Below are 15,044 nucleotides of genomic sequence, written 5' to 3'. Positions count from 1 at the left end.
ACATACTGTAGCTCATCATTAATGTGCTCTGACCTAACAGTTCAGGTCTGAAATTCCCAGTTTTCTGACAAACTTGGTGTTTCAACCAGCGGTTACTTTTTTTCCCTCCCTCTTATTTAATCAAGTGTACATTAAGTTAAAGTTGTGCACAAGGAAAACAGTCTTGAGAAGTGTTCCTACCATACCAGAACAACTAGCAAGAGCTTGTTAATAAGCAGAAAACATGCTAACTGGAAAAAAACAAATAAAAATAGGGTGAAAACGTTACCAAACAACCCCAAGAACACAGATTGGATTGCAATCCAATCAATAAATGGCAAATGCTTAATTTGTCAACAGATGGTGTGTGGATTTATGACCAGGGCAAATATAGTGACACTGACTCTGCTATCACTTGTAGCGACTTCAGTGTTGGCTCAAACTGGAGCCCTCACCTCAGCTGGCACTAATAAAGCTGAGGAGGCTCACTGTGTCTTCCGACTTCAGACAATAAAACTTTTATAGAAATAAACCAGCTGGGAAATGATGTTTCCCCTGTGAAATATAAGGTTCTGACCAAATGGGCTAGCTGGTTCAAAAACAGCTTTCTGTGATGGCTGCCAGTCTGTCTGGAACATGGCAGCAAGGCCCTTTCCACCACCAACACTTTGGGCCTCCCTTGCCACCAGTTCGGGTGAAAATACTGCATATTAACACAGTTTATCCACCTCGTGCAAGAAGGACAGAGTAGAGTAACTATAAATTCTATCAGCATAGTCCACTGCTGGTAAAGTGAATTGATTTTCCATTCTCTGTCTCTCAAAGCTTATTTCATTGAAAAGAGACAAGTCTGGATGCAACTTTGGTAAGCAGTAAATCAGAAAGATTTTCTTTCTTATTATATAGCTGGATCAATTTCAGTGACCATTGCTCTTGCTTTTCTTCATATTTTTAATGTTCTTGGCAAAAGTGTGTAGCTTAATGTCACTCCAGGGATGCTGAGAATAGCCAGTAAGGTTAGGAGCTCTGATATTCATTGAATAAACTCATAACTTAGGCTTCACATTTGACCAAAGGTACCTTTTTATTAGTTGTAATAGTCCATAAATTCTCCTGATTCCAAAACCTTGAATCTTTAAGGTTTCTTTTTCAGATATTTGTTCTGTTTTCTTAAGCTCTGTATCTTTTTATTTCCAAAGCATGTAGACTTTTTGCAATAAAAATTTAATATTATTTCCTACATACTATTGTACCTCCCCAGGTATTTCAGATCAGTCTCGAACTCAAGCTGTCTATTTTAGACACAGCAAAGATGAATTATAAGGAGCAGTAGAACTAAAATATCCCAGGACGAGCCAAGATATTTATCAAAGCATCTTTATTTCATTTTTGAGTCAGAATAGAGTTGTCTGAATAGGAGAGCTTTGCTTCTAGAAAGCAGCTTTGGTGGCAATAAAGCTGGCAGTCAGTAGATAGGATTTGGGCTTTCAAAGGAGGGCCGGGAGATCAACATCTGGTTTACAGAAAGTCTTGTATAGCTCTACTATTCATTCAAGGAGCTCATAAAACTGAATGCAGGTGGACAGGGGACTTGATCTAGGAAACGCAGTGGGACGTGAAGACATGTCCACTGCCCAGGGCTGCTGCAGGATGAAGGCTAAAGATGCGCAGTTCCTCAAGCACCATGACATCTTGCTTGACTCGGTTGCTGAGCAGCCAAAATTCTGTCAGAATAAATGGGAACTGTCAGCATAAATGAAAAGCCATGTGGCTAGGAGCACCTTGAACATTCTTAAAGCTTCTTTTATTTTTATTCCTCTTAAAACTGGCTTCTGCACACAGAAACCCTGTCAGCCACCTGGAAGCGCAGTCACATGCAATACTGAGAGGGACAGGGGAAATTGCTGAAGTTTCCTCACTGCTAAGTTTTGTGTTTTCTCTTCAAAGCGAGGGCCCTTGTTCTCATATTTTTTGCAGTATAAAAATGGAGAGTAGAGTTATTTTGTGAGGTCCCTTGTTCTCGTATTTTTTGCAGTATAAAAATGGAGAGTAGAGTTATTTTAATTTCTTTTCTCATTTTATGTCTATACACATAGTCTGCTACTGTATGTGTTAACAATAACAGAAGTGCCAAAACAAGGGTTAAGCCATATTCCCACTGAAACAAACCATTTTACCTGGATCTCTTACCCAGGATACCTGTGAACTTGTTTCTGTGACAAGCTGGGTAAGTAAGTAAGTGACTGAATCACGGCAAGTATTTTTACATCATAGTGTTCATACTGTCTCACTTATTAAATAAACTGAGGACATTCCTGCTGATAAATTAACATAAAATAGAGCTTGCAGAATGAAATGTGCCAGATTATGATGCTACACCCAAACCAGAATAACTCTCAGAAATATATTCATTTTGACAAACTTTTGCAAAGGAAAGGGAACCTCTATGACTGTGTCTAGCAGTCTTGTGCCTGGGGAAATTTCTTCAGAATGTGAGAGGCACATCAGGCAGAAAACAGAATGGAACACGAATTTCTCATACCTCGTAAACGAGTGCTTTGGGATTTAAAAACAAACAAACAGACAAACTTCAGCTCTTCCTCAGCTGAGGAAGAAGAGTGGCTTGCTTGGCTGGGATTTTTATGTTGCTGGCCACCCACAGGCACTTCTGTTCCCTGAAAACATGTGAGAGGTTTTGTTTACACTGCAGTTCAAGGAGAGGAAAAAAAATGAAATGCCCAAAGCTTTAGTGAAATGAAACTATTTCCCAGTTAGTTTGACCTGAAATCCACAGTGTCTCCACTGAAATAATCAGAACATCCTGGCACTGAAAAGACTGTGGCCATTGCCGAGAACGGCTGTATTTTCCAAATGAGCTGCAGTGTGCCTCGTCCAGTGTGGCGAGGGGTTGCGGGAAGGACGCTTGGTGCATGCTGCTGCGGGCCAGTGCGTTGCTTCTTGCACTGCTCACAGGCCTCCTTTAGGTGCGAGGAGTTTCAGCTTTTGTGGTAGGTGATATCCAACAACCCAGAGTACAAGATGGGAGGTTAAAGCAGAACAGTTCACCCACGGTGGGCTATCAAACTTGGGAGCTGTTTTTAGTGTTGTTACCAGTGACCTCTTGTGGCTCAAATACTGCTGTGCTCACAAAAGGATTTTGCTGAAGCCAGGTTGGGAGACGGCTGAGAATAACCTCACATTGCACGTGTCCTGTCTCCTGCTCTCCACTGCTGTCTGTATGTGGTCACTTGGGCATGTATTGTTGAGTCTCTCCTTCTATGTCTAGTCTGAGGAAAAGGATGAGCTACGTGGGAGACCAAAAAAGCACTGCCAAGACCTTTTTCATTCTCCCAGAGACTTTTTCATGATTTTCTACCTATTCGCTTCCTGGTCATTCCCCGTGTGCTGGTGGCTTCTGGCTAGTTTAAATTCAAATCATGGTGTTATGAATCCTCTTTCATGCAGCTTGTCTCTGTCTCTGCACTGCTCATCTAGCAAACTTCCTGGAAGCCACAAGATTTTGAGGGGGAGTATTGGAAAAAACATGATTTCTTGGATGTGTGCCTAGAATTTGTATGTATTTGAAGTTTCCTGGAAGAAATTCACGGAAGTCCAAGTGCATGATACTCTGGGGAGGGAGTATATTAAGTGGCTAAAACTCCTGGATGGTAACATTAAGAGCAGTGTTAGCAAATTAGTCAAGTCCATCCTGCTTTGAGAAATGTGAACCTTGGGCATATGTCTCACTGACCTGTACTAATCAATCACTGCTTTCTTTTCTATCCCTGGTTTCACTCAATCACTCTGCTCCGGCTGCTGATAGCAAGCCAGGCAGCCTTGGTTCACCCCAATCTCCCCATACAGGTGTCACATGGGATGGAGCTGACTGCAGTAATACCAAAAGGACTAGCTGTTTAAGTGGATATGGTCCCGCTTTTAGCCTGGCAAATGTATATTACACTGGCATCCCGCAACGGTTTTGTGATCCTAGATTGGCTTTTTATAAAAGGTAGATGGTTACAGTACAGCTAACTATAACCTGATAAGGGGCAGTGGACACAGAACAAGTGAAATGGAATAGCCCTCCTCATCTGTGCGCAGAAATGCCATGTCCTTCAGTACCATGGATCTCTGGTGTGCCCTGTATGGTGATTTATGAACTACCATCTATGATCAGTTCTAAGGTGCAAAGTAATTGTCAGTAGAAAGGACCTGTGTGCCGTAGCAAACGATAAAATGCAAGTGCTGCTGCTGGCCTTAGCATGGTCTGAAAAACAGTCATTGTAGTCTCGCAGTCACTTTTGTATTATCAGTTCCCTCTACAGCATTTTGGGGCAACAGACTTTCAGATTACAGCTATCTAGCAGAACCTGTCTCCTCAACACGCTCCTTTCTAGAAGCAATGCAAGCTCCTCACACTACTTCACAGATGCCTGTTTCCTCTTTTTTTCCTGTTCTAGTGCAGAGATGTTGGATCAGATCCCGAGCCCTTGGGTTAGTGTCAGAAGGCAAAAAATAGCATCTCAAAAATCTGTGGAGAATGGCATATTAAAGAGGATACATGAGTATCACAAAAGTGAGAAATAGGCAAAACAATTGATTCACTTAAGAGATTTTAGACTGAAGTAGAAGAAGTAAATAGCAAAGAAAAATGCAACAAAGATTTGATTGCTGAAGTTTCCATGAGGTGTGGTTCAATCTACTCCAATTTTTGCCCAAGGATAGCTTCCAAACCAAGCATCTGGGGATTCTCATGCCTATCATAGATATGTATCGGTAAGAACTGAAAAAGCTATCATGAATCTGCAGAAAGGGAGCTCACAGGAAAATATACAATAGTTATCTCTGACATACGACCCCCAACTAGCAACAATTATTTATACAGTGACACTGTCAAAAGAATTGCAGAAGAATGGGTTAAACTCCATAGTTCTGTGTATATCCCAAAGGAGTAAGTGGCAGATCATAAACCAATTTTCAAGTATCTCTACTAATGGAGTTTTATCAACTTTGAAGAGATCAAGTCTATTCAAATGACCTCTTATCATCCTCAGGCAGATAGGTGTAGCTAATGAATCAGTCCCTCACAGGAATAATATAAAAATATTTGCATGCAAATCCCGTGCACACAGATAGGTCATTGCTTTATCTTTTATTAGTATTTTTGGAATCCTACAAATTTCTACCAAATTTCACTGAGGTTTGTTTCATTTGCATATACACAATAGCTTAATGACATATTAGCTCTAACTAGGAAAACCAGAGAGGAAAGGACTTTCAAATCTCCTGGTATATTGGATTCTTCATAAAGAGAACAAGAAAGCCTGCAGACACTTCTCAGATCACCAAAACCAAAATCTAGATGTGATGTAATTTAGGTGACTCAGTGGAGGAGTGAGCCAAGCAAAACATGGGGCAGGGTAGTGTTTGTTTACCCTCAGCCTTTACAAAATGATAAGAAATATTTGTTGAAGCAGACAAGGAGAGACAGTGAGGTGGTATACTGACCTGTCAGATAAAAGGAGAAATGTATTTCATGGACATCTGCTAAAACTACTATTGAAAGATAATAGCATTGGCTCTATTTCCCTCAATCAAGCTCAGTAGAGGTAGTGTCTACTAGATTAAAACACGTGCATGACACAGGAGACTATTAAAGGAGATGATAGCAGCTGGCACCTGAACTTCACTGCTATGTTCTGCTGTGCATTTTTGTCAAGTGAGGAAGAGCTGGTATTATCCAGCAGGTAACTGATACTGATTAACATGTGCTTTCCAAAAAACTGCACAACAGTTGAACCCCAAAGTGGAGCAAAAGATGAAACTAAAGTTTATAGTGGAAGCAACTGAGCTATCTAACACACTATGTGGTAGCCATGGGGAAACTTGGCTTTGCAGTCCAGAAGATTCAGGCTGCTTAGCTAATTCGCCCATGGAGGTGAATTATTATACTTGTTAAAGGATACAAAATGTCAAGCACTGGATTTCACAATAGAGTTCTTTCACAAAACAGCACAAAAGGTCTGTGCTCAGATCCAGCTATTTCAGGGATCCACTGCTTGGATCTAAAACAAGCAGCATGTTTGGGTAATAGTATTCCCCTAGAGCCTGCGCTGAAAGAGCTGCTTGAATCATTCAGAAGTTCCTACAAGATGAGATAGAAAAAGCTATCTCAACTATTAACCTCCAGTTGTGTGCTAGCTTTCTTAAAGATTAAGTCTCTTGGGTATCTGGTGAGGAAATGGAAAAGTTAATCTCAATTTTTCCAAGAATATAGAGGCTTTCATTGCTTTTATGGAGAAAGGAGATCATCAAGAAAAAAATAAAAAGGACGTAGAAAACCCTTAAAATACAGTTAAATTATTTTTTGTGCCTCAAAGAAAATTCTTAGCTTGTGACTAATTTAGCTTTAAAAAAATTATTATAGTGTAAAGAGATGCATTGAAGTACGGTTGCAAACTAGTAACCTAGGAGATGGAAGAACATCCTTTGTTATACATTAACAGAAAAGCATATCTGCAAGAACAGTAATATATCACCATAGAAAAAGGCCATCTCATGCTAAAATGGCCATTGGAAACAACAAAGTATTATCCCTGAGGATTTCTTTTTACATTATTATGAAAATAATAATTGTTATTTAATAATTTAATAATTAATAATAATTAAATTCTATTAAATTGGTAAAATATAATTAGGTATAAAAGAATGTCTCTTATCAAATATGGCTATGTGAAATTTGGCCCAACCAAATTTGGCCTTACAGTTTTGCAAACATAAGGTGTAACATAAATGGGAAGTGAATAAAGAATATGATTCACCTGTAAGGTATAGAAAAACAAGTGCAAAAAGTATAGTTCCCTTTGCAGAGGTGGTGCTTTACCAGGAATGTAGTACAAACATGGAGCAAGATGTAGACAGTTTTGTCATTTTTTGTTTGCTTGTTTTTTTCTTTTCTTTCCTGCTGAAGACACCCATCCTTTTCTCATTTTAATTCCTATTTCTTTTAAGGCAGATCAGCCAGACTCTATCACAAAATCTGAATTGCTTGAGTTTCAACAGGTTTGCCACCATTTGTGGAGGAGCACTGTATAAAGGAAGATTGTAATGATGGCTTTGCAGTGATATTATGATATATTTTTAATACGTTTCTGTTATAGATCAGTATAAGGCCTAACTTACAGAAAATAAAATAAGAACTCATTTCCACTCATACAAAAAATTCTAAAACTCACAAATTTGCTATTCTAGGTTGCTGAGTGACAAAAAGGGATCTAGGGTGATCAGTTCACTCATTTGACTAAGAAAGAGTAGGGAAAAGGGCAAAGAATACTTTGCAAATTCTCCCCAAGGAAACTGGTATTACTTAAGGAGAGATTACAGCCTGAGAAAATCACAGCTCCCTATTCTGTCCCCTTCTGTATTCAGTGACATCCCTTACACATCCTACTTGCATAACTTTGCATTTGGCTTTCTTAGAAAATACTTTATTTAACTTGCTGCTGATAAATAGTAATCTATATCATTTACTGTTTGACCATCTTTACTACATTCACAAACCTGACCATCAGTGATTTTATAGTTTCACGCAATGGGTGAAAGTGTTACATAGTTTTAAGCATATAATTGATCTTTGCCCAAGTGGACATTTTTTGAGATTTGATAGATTTAGTAGATGTACCTTGCTGTATTTTTATGAAAAATTTATGTAGTATTAAGTTATATGTTATATATGAAAATGGATTATGGAATGAATTATATAAAAATGGATACACTGTTTCTGAAACAAACTGTAACCTTCACAAAGAGCAGCTTGTCACAGAACAACTGGAATATAATTTAGGTTCAGGTCAGAGCAGAAGTTTTATTATGAACAAGAGAGAGTAGCAGAGAGACAGCTCCTGCTGATACAAACTCTACCAAGTAGAGCAATCATGGAGGTGATATACGTTTGGGTTATAGGACTTGTTCTTCCCAGAGCCACCGGAGAGAAGGAGGACATGGTAAATGACCACAGGGCGTGAATTACTTCAGAGAAGGAAGCCCTATTGGTACAGAGTATATCTTTTACAAACAACATGTTCCTTCAATAATTGAGTCACACCAAAGGCCGCTGTAGAGATCTCTTTGCTAGATAGGTCTACAAAGGCCTCTGAGGCGTTAAGTATTCTGTTTCCACTATCATTAGGTTTGTTTGATGTCTGACTCAGGCGAAAGCTCTGCTAGTTCTACATTGTCAGCCTTCACTAGCGAACTCCCCATCATACCAAATCTCTGTGGCTTTGCTTGGGCACAGTAGGGCTTATTGCAGTTGAGTTGACTTCCCTTCCTGAGCATAAGCACCACATTAATTCTCATGTTTTCTTGGAATTTTCTGCTGTTCGGGGATCTATTCCAGCTTTATATGCTTCTCCTTACCAATGTTGATAGCTTTTTGCTAATAAAAAATTGGAAAAATACTTCATCATGATATAGGAATGTTAACGTTGCTCATTTATTTAACTTTTCTATTCTTCCGCATCTTGTGCCATGCTTACTCTAGGATAGCCAGCCTCAGAGTAATTGTCCCTTAGAAGAATTCATCTTGGCCATTGCCTACTTTCTCCTTTGAAAGGCCTCAGGATGAAAATACACACAGTGACAGAAGCATAAGAGAAGTGGAAGTGATAGGAATATTATTTTCTAGCCCTGCAGAGGAGCACAGCTGTATGCTATACCATGTGATGGAGGATGTCTGTGTGCATGGTCCACACGGTGAGCAGCAGAAGAACCCTGTGTGCCTTGTATTCATTAGAGTTTAGATGCTTCTGGTCTATTCTACCCATATATATGTGTGTGTGTATATATATATGTATATGTATATATGTATGTATGTATATGTATGTATATGTATGTATACATGTATATATGTGTATATATATGTATATTCACATTTATAAATTATAATCAACCAAACTCTCCTCTTCACTTAGTCCTGTTACAATATTATTTATCCACTCTAGTGCAGAAATGAACATACTGACCGTCTGCTGCACTAGGAATGTGTCAAATGGTTTTTGCAACAGCTGAAGCATGTTAATAGTCAACGTTACAGAGCACAGTGACTGACAAGTCTTGCCTACAAATAAAATGGCCATCCTACCTTAAAAAAATGAGAGTTATCTTTTCAAGTAATTGACATAAGACTAGGAAACAAAATTAGTATGAAAAAATGAAAGGTAGGAAAAAATCTACAGCATATCCTGAAAGCATGGGAGCAGGAAATGAGTAACCACAAAACAACCTAGGGTTAAATATAAACTAACTAACTAAAGTCTTGGATCTTCCTTCACTCCCTTTTTTCCCTTCATCATCCAGCTAAAAAGTATATATTATTTTGGGAAAAAAAAAGAGAAAGAAGGAATCATGAATGAAAGTGGAGCTGCAGCCCATTAGCTAAAAGCTGCTGTGAAGATACTGCAGTGATGAAAATGTTAAGGTAGAATTCACATATTAATATTTGATCAGGGAAACTATACTGAAGTCAGAGTTGTCTGCATATATATGCACGTATCCTCTCTCTTAAAATTTTGATACTTCCTCAGGTAATTTTCCTTCTGATAATCCCTTGTACTCCCAGCCTGTCCTCAACCTGGTTTCTGGATGTAGTTCCTTGATATAGTGTCTCAATTGTGTTCTTCACTGCAAAATAGTTGAAAATGTGCTCTTTCAAAAGAGTGGTAAAAATGCTAGAATTAGCTTCAGATCATGTTTAGACTTCTCCTTTGAGCCTGAAAGCCTTGTGTTTGTTAATACACTTAGTTATACATCCTGCTTTGCAAGATAATATGAACAAGATTAGTTCCTATTATCACAGGAACACTGGTCAACTAGGCAAGAACAATATTTTCTGATCAGAGAAATTAAACTACTGAAGGAACAGTTAACATCTTTATGCAAACTGTCAGGATTCTTTAATCAAAATCAACAAGCTTTGTTGCAACCATAGGACAAACATTCTTGTAAATCGAAATGATTAGGTCTAATAAACTGCTCAGCTGAGCAGCTGGACTCAGCACAGGGAAATTTTTCATGTGTTTTTATCACAGAAGGCAATCTGAATATTCTTCTTGGAATCAGACTTATTTCTCTAGTATGTAAATATAACTCATTTTTATAGAGGAAAATTATAAGGAGTTAAAGTCAAGAAATCCAACCTATTTATTAAATATGGGCAAATAATATTGCTAGTCTATCTTATGCTGCATTGGCAAATCAGAAATTGAGATACTGGGCAAAGCTCTAGCTTCAGTTTGCCTGACATTTGCAGCTGCATTTTGCAAAGTCTGTTTATGTAGCCACCTTGTGCAGTCAGTAAGTTTGTTTGTGCAGAGTAAAGATTAGGACCTAGTAAACACAGAAGACAGCTCCACAGAGGCTGTAATGAAGCCTGCAGGCTTTTTACTTCTGGAAGGAAAGGAGAAGAGCTTTGCTCTTTAAACTCTAATAGGAGGATCATTTATGTCATTGGTAAAATGTTCTTGATATGGTTAAACTACTTAAAATAAAAATGATTAAATAATAAAGTTCAGTTTGATATATTAGAATGAAAATCAATTATACGTAACATTTCATATTTCATGATAAATTGTCTTTAATACAAGTGAGAAGTGCTTTGTAAAAGCTTTTAAACACCTTCAATCAATGCTTAACTGTTCTTAATGATTTTCTAAAAAGCAGAATATTTCAACTTGTGACTCAATGTGGCAGCTGGAATACTGTATGTTATATAGCATTGTTGCTGCCATGAAGTTACAGGCATGTAAATTCCCTAAATGTGCAGAAAACATTTTGGACTTTTTTTCAGGTGAGATACCGAAATTTCCCCTCCGGAATTAGGGCTAAAGCTAATGCTTCCTGGAAACCAGAAACTGAGTTTTGATAAATGATCACTTAAGAAAGCCCTATATCAATCCATAGATATGTACACATTCAGTTATAAAATCAGGTGATAGCAATTTCAAGTTGCCTTCAAGTAATGCTATTATATTGGTGTGCAGGTACCTGTATACCCAGTGTTTCTCCAGTGCATGCAAAAAGATGCCATACTGCCCTAACCCTTATGTTTTTACATCTGGGAAGGCAAATGAGTGCCCCCCCCCCTCTTTTTTTAACATCAAAAGTTTTACTTTTGATAACATGCAGATCATCAGAAATATGAGATATATAAAGCCCCTATGGCAGGCATTAGATTTTCATTTAACGTTTTGTCTTCTCCTCACTTTCAAGATATTTTTAGTTTATATATGTATTTTAGTCTCTTTAATTTTGAAGCAGATCGGGTAAGGAGAGGGCTATAGTGCACTTGATTAGATCATTCAGTTCGCATAACAAGAAAATTAAGGCCAGCACAAGAATATCCAGTCTCATGTACGGTTGTCTAACTAACTGGTTTCAAATACAAAGGACATCAGGACGTAGATTCCAGGCAACTGGTATCACTAGGAAAAGTTTAAAGTCACAACTCAGCTAATTAACAGCTAACAGTCCTTAAAATGGTAACATAACTCTAAACTGCCTCAAAATAATATGACTGGAATCTTTATGCTGTGGTAAAAAACCTTTCCTGAAACTGAAAAGTTTCCTGAAACTGTTTCTAGTATAGCCCGGCTTTGAGTAAAACCCAGTGGAAATAACTCTTTGTTAAACACGGGTATCATCACAGGCCTTCAACCTATTTTCTCCTGTGTAACAGCTTTCAATAGCAATTCATTTAATTTGCTTCAAAACTATCTTGTCGTATCCACTGTAGTAATTCGAGCATTTTCAGCACCAGTTGGAAGGAGCAGATGTGAATCATTAATATTCAGAGTACTTCCTACTGATGAAAAGCTATTTGTCATGGTTCAGCTTCTGCAGTGATTCATGCTTTTGAATCATTTTTGCCTGATCAGAGAGAAGTCTGAAGTCTTTTAGCAAGCTGAAGTTTGGAAGCATGTTGATTACTCCATGATTGTTATTTGCACTCTCTACTGCTGTAACTTCATGTGGAACCTATTTTTCAGATGAGTACTTCCAGCATTATATCTGAACCAGCTACTTTCTCTGATTAGGTTGAGTCCTTAAAACAAAAGTAAGTGCTAGCCCAGGGGCTTTAATCAATCTGTGCAAGTTTTTCATATAAACAATGCCTGCTACTCAACCTAGTTCTTGCACAACTTTTTCATTATCAGTATGTTTACTGCACTGTTGCTTTCAGCATAACTGCATGAAGTCCTGACACTTTTTTGATTTCTTTGTTCCTCTTCTGTTTTTAGCCTAGAGCTAAGCAGTAGGATATCAGATCTCTGTAGGATTTTTCTGGAAAAAAGTAGCTTAAATAGAAATCTTAGGGAGCTGTATAAATTAACTTTTGTAGAGAAGTAAAAATTGATAGACTGAGAAGAAAATGTATGGCCATTTCATAAATTTCAGATTACATGAAATGTGCCATAACTGTACCTACATTAGGGAAATGACAAGATAAAATGAAAATTGTTAATAAAGTCCAGGGTACATTCCTAACACTGAGAAACTAGTTGTGTTATAAAAGTCTGCAGAACAAGGAAGATTAAAATTGTACATAAATTTTGAAGATTATAATCTTATGTTGTACATCTCCAAAGAGGGATAAGGATCGATTTCAGTCTGAGATCTCCTTGTAGATATGAAGTCAAGAGGAGCTGCAGTAAAGCTGTTAGCAAAGATATAGTACATTAAACAGCACAGATCAAGAAAGCAAATGGTTCTGTGCTGAGCTGAAAAACAGCGGATCTTCATTTCCCATAATCTTTACTGGTTTCCAGACTCGTTTCAGACCTGCAAATCAGAAATGTGCTTATGTGAAGTGCTAATTTGCTTTTGCATCTCTTTTATGCTATATATAGCTATATGTGTCTGTGTGTGCATGTGTATATACATATACATATGTATCTCCATCCTCTGATGACATCGGCTTGAGGGTTTCAGTAAAAACTGTATCTCATCACTAAGTTGCAACAAGTGAAGAGGATGAATTATGAAGCCTTTAAATCATGCATGTAAAAAAGCTAAGCACTAATATCCTTCCAAGATCTGTGTACACACTGAAATAGTGTCTAGTGTTACCTTTGCAACCCACTTCCTCAGCCTCCAACCTATGAAGAGTCCAGCACTTTTAAGATACTCTGGAGTTGCTCATGACCACAGGAAACTGCCTCACTGCTGTAGTCTTCATTGAGATGTGAACATTGCCTGGAGCATACTGCTTGTTCAGTGACATTGCTCAAGTGTCATTTGGAGACTGGCTCACAGAAATACACTGCTGGAAAAGAATTCTCTGACATGCTCTCAGATTTGTCCTAGACATCCCAAATGAGGACTGGTGAGCTTGGTCCAAGGGATAAAGAGTTATCAGGAAGCTTTCTAGTAGATGCTGCAGACTGCACGTATCTTCAGCATCGTTAGCTAGGGAAACAGCAGCATCAGGTAAACTGGCATCTCACAAAAACTTGCTCTGCCACAAACTTAACTCCAGGCATTAGCAGTCTAAATTCTGCCCTAGTACTTACATATCAAGCTTTTATTTTTCTGAATTGTTTTTTGTACCATTTTTAGTCCTTTAGTATTTTAATTTTGTAGCTTTAAATAAAATAAACAGCTCTTAGATTTTCATCTACTTAGAGAATAAGGATGCATGATTTGTTATCAAATTGATTTGGTGTCATATTAATTTCTTTTGATGACTGCTGCTAGTTCCTGAAAACCTTTTCTACTTGTTTCTGGCTCCTGCACCAATCAAAGCTCAGTGTGGATAGTGTTGTCCTGAAACTTTTTTGTAACTTCAGCTTATGTCTGTCTCAAGAAGCTGCAGACTGATGGTGTGCTATTTTCTGTTCTGCTCCATATCTCTGTGATCCATTTTAATGGCCTCATTAGAAGGACGCAATAATTGCAAACAGATCTTTAAGTCAGTGATGTATGCTGCATACTCAGACATCCAACTTAGTACCACATAACTCAACTGATCATAAGGTCATGCCAATTTACTTTAAGTAGTCTTTGGTCCTTGACACAAAACTCAAGTACAAAAACCACCACCATGCTGTCTTTAGAAGTTAACATTTGCAGGCTGTGTGGGAGAGTCCGAATTACAGAGTGTATTAGAAAATGGGCCACCGAGTTTAAACATTTAACTAAACTTTAAGTATTTAAAGAAAACTATATTTCAGCTGATGGGACATTTGAGAGCCAAATGCAGTAATGTGGATTTTAACTTAGTAGAAGTGTACAGTAACTTGAAGATTATCCATATGCACTGACTGGTGTAAAAATTTACGTCTTTTCTCTTCTAGAAACAGGAATTAGGCATTTGATTTTTGATGAAGCAAACTGTTAATAGTTTGAAAAACCACAAAATAAATCAGAACTACTTTTCTCCCCTAAAAGTATAGCACTTTTAACTGGAACTTAGCTGCTTCTGCTTGGAAAGGCAGAAGCATGCAAAACTGACCCTTAAGAGTGCAATTAGGGGTACCAGGAGCTATCATTGTGCCAGTCTTTTTAAAAATATCTTTATTACAAACCTGAATATAGCTGTCCTTGGAAAGATTCTTAAATTTAGATATACCTATTTATTACAACTAAGTATAATATAGTCTCACTCTGGCTGTAACCCCTTCCAACAGTAGGATTTTTACCCTATTCTAAATCAGAACTTAACTGCTAGAGTGAGGCAGAAAGTCATTAACTGCCTGTTTTCAGTGATTCTTATTTCATAAGACGAATTTACATCTGCACAAGAAAAAATGAAGTTTTGATAAAAAAATAACTGTAATTTTAGTCCTAGAAACCTGTTAGAGCACTAGCTGCACAATGTGACCCAACTGCGCCTCCTTTGGGACATCACAGTGAGGCTTTGGGGATCCAAGTATGCTGAGGTATGCAGGTACAAGTATGCTCCTAGATCTGCTTGCAGAAGGAACATAGGGTGAAAACCGCTGCTTTTCTGACTGCAGCTAATTCCACAGATTATGAGTGCTTTGTATTCTTAAGGCAGCCGCTACCTT

Source organism: Rhea pennata, chromosome Z, assembly GCF_028389875.1.
Source record: "Rhea pennata isolate bPtePen1 chromosome Z, bPtePen1.pri, whole genome shotgun sequence".
Taxonomy (NCBI): Eukaryota; Metazoa; Chordata; class Aves; order Rheiformes; family Rheidae; genus Rhea; species Rhea pennata.
This window is presented reverse-complemented; position numbering follows the sequence as displayed.